At 32.8% G+C, this 2808-nt stretch overlaps 1 pseudogene across 1 annotated transcript; it reads left to right on the forward strand.

The window, feature by feature from the left end:
- The first annotated feature begins 356 nt into the window (after positions 1-356).
- On the forward strand, positions 357-2314 carry LOC145005748 (E3 ubiquitin-protein ligase AIRP2-like; annotated as a pseudogene). Its single transcript, XR_013662669.1, has 5 exons — positions 357-522; positions 988-1138; positions 1266-1332; positions 1539-1776; positions 1988-2314. The product of XR_013662669.1 is annotated as an E3 ubiquitin-protein ligase AIRP2-like (transcript).
- The last annotated feature ends 494 nt before the right edge of the window (positions 2315-2808 follow it).

Raw genomic sequence — 2808 nt, forward strand, 5'->3', positions numbered from 1 at the left:
GTTACTATAATACAACAATACCAACTAAAATAATCATATTTCTAAAATAAATAAAATGTTTCTTCAACAATATTGAATTTTGAGATCACTTAACTATAAAGAATATGAAATGGTCTCTATTGTCATAATCCGAAAAACAAGGGTCTTTACTGAAACAAAGCTCTCGAGGTAAGGATGTAGCCACATTTTTCCACATTAAACAACTACACACATTACTACAAATAGCAATCCTTTCAAGAAAACTTCAAAGGCCTACGTGTTACTCTATCCTCAACTCCACGTTGCATCTTGACAGTGACACAGTTCCTCCATGATTTTGTTAACAAGATAGAGACAAACAAACCTCATCACCACAGTCCCATTCAAGTCTGTTTCTAGATAGAGAAAGTTAATACAATTCTAGGGTTTATGTAAAATTAGATAGAGGGAGCAATAATAGATGTATGTAGGAGGATTAATGAGAAAATCCTTCAAGGATTCTCTCAAAGTTCTTGAAGCAGATATTCAACATGCTAATACTCTGTAAGAATTCGACCGCTTCACTCTGTTTTTATGTCGACATGAGGAATTTCTGTGGGTTTTTTTTTTCTCTTTTAATATATTTAGAGCAATCGTTGATTTGGGGTTGTTCTAACTCGGCTTTCTTTCGATTTCTGTTTTACTTAATTATTGCTTCCAAAAGGTGTCGCCTTTTTAGGTTATCAAGCAAGTTTATAGTGATAGAGTTATCTTTTTTAACCCAAGGCGTACTTAGATTTAAATTTGTTTTTCTAAGTAAAGTATTTTAGTGTCCTTAAATAAGAAAGAAACACTTATACTTGTGAAGTTAATCTCTATTCCAATTTCCATCCATGAACAATGCTTTCTTTTCTCAGTTCGTTGAAAAATGGAATATAGATTTTGACTTTTAATCAAATTTGCTAAAATTTAAGTTCAAAACCAATATGAATTTTGATGTTTTTGTTACCATATGTTATGGATTTGCAGAGGTTCGGATTTACAAAGGGAGTACGATGGGGCAAATGTACATATGCGAATGTCTTATAGCGCAGCAGCATAGTTTTTGCTTTTCTTTGTTCAATGGTCCGATTGCCACCTTGCAGGTGCTCTAGGGTTGTTAAGAATCTTGATTTACAAGGTCAAAAATCCCAACTTTTTTCATTATGTAAATAATCTTTTAATCATATATCCCTTTAATTCATATTATCTTCTTGTTTTCCAGCTTTTCCTTAAAGTTACTTATTTCTTGATTGTATATGCTACAGGTTTACGTTGATGGCTCCACATCCATGTCTACGCATGAAAGAAAGGCGAGTATTAGAGAATTCTATGGTATGGTCTTAATTTTCTTTCACCATCTTTCTTATGTCAACAAGTATTTGTCTAGATGAATATTGAAGAATGTTTATAGCTTAGTGGATTAAAGGGTTGTTTAATGATGTCTATTTGGATAAACCGTAGTATACGTAATGTTTGTTTTCTTTTCTTAGACTGAATAAACTGTCTGAATGAGACCAAATAACCATTTTACAATGAAGGTATTATATATCCATCTTTAATGCAACTTCAAAGTGGAGTCATGAATTCAGAAGATAGAAAGCAGAAAAGGACAAGTGTGGAACAATATTCTAAACGAGAAGACAACAATGAAAGTTGATATTGTTCAGATATTGATATTGAATCAGAAGAAGAATGTGGTATTTGCATGGAAACAAAAGACAAACTTGTTTTACCAAAATGTAGCCATGAAATGTGTTGTGGTTGCTATGATGACTGGTATATATAATATGTTTCTCTACCTCGTCACTATGGTGCAAGAAAGAGCAATGTACTTGGTTGATTTCTTAATAAGAAATTGTTTGGAATACATAAATAAGTCAAAGTACATTGCTATTTCTTGCATACAAAAACCCGAAGATTCACTCCTAGTACATTGCTATTTCTTGCATACAAAAACCCGAAGATTCACTCCTGGAAGAAATTGCAGGAGAAGAATATCAATGTCTTGCCCGTTTTGTCGAGTAAGCCTAAAAAGAATAGACTCGGGTGAGCTGTGGGTGTATGTGGACAAGAAAGAGGCAATCGACATGGCCACTTTAACAAGGGAAAATATTAAAAGGTTCTTCATATATATTGACAAGCTCCAACTCGTTCAACATGACTCAATCTCTGACTCTTATGATTCTCATGTGAAGTAGACAAACGGAAGAAGGAGACATGGTTTATTTCTACATTTGTATAAAAGTAGGTTTATGACAGCCACAAAATCCTTTGTTTTTTGGGGATTTTGAATGTCTTGTATGTCGTTCGTAAAGGTATTCATCAACTTGTGATCTGATTTGGGGTTTCATGGATTTACCATAAAAATGGGTCTTTGTTTGAGGAGAAGCAGTGAATGGGGAAGACAGGGGCCATTCATAGAAAAGGGGTTCAATGATTTGCTTAAACATTAAACTAAATCTAAATTCCTTTTCTTTGCTTTCTATTAGGTTAGAGGGAGTGCTCTCATTTTTGCTATATCCTTTTTTATTGCCACGTAGGAACCATCTAGGACTTGCTATACATCTTCAAAAGTTTGTCATTTAGAGGACGTGGTTTGTCACTTTTACCATGCAACACACTTTTTAAAACAAAAAAATATTTTATATAAAAAACTAATATATAAAACAATAATTTTCATTAAAATACTAAGAACTAGTACACTTGAAATTAAAACATAAAACAAGTTCATTCGATATTCCGATGTAATTTGTCTCTTCCCTCACAACTTGTCAAAACTCAACAAACTAGAAAGGTTTATAAGTTTAT

Source organism: Lactuca saligna, chromosome 7 (genome assembly GCF_052625555.1).
Source record: "Lactuca saligna cultivar CGN05327 chromosome 7, ASM5262555v1, whole genome shotgun sequence".
In the NCBI taxonomy this organism is placed as follows: domain Eukaryota; kingdom Viridiplantae; phylum Streptophyta; class Magnoliopsida; order Asterales; family Asteraceae; genus Lactuca; species Lactuca saligna.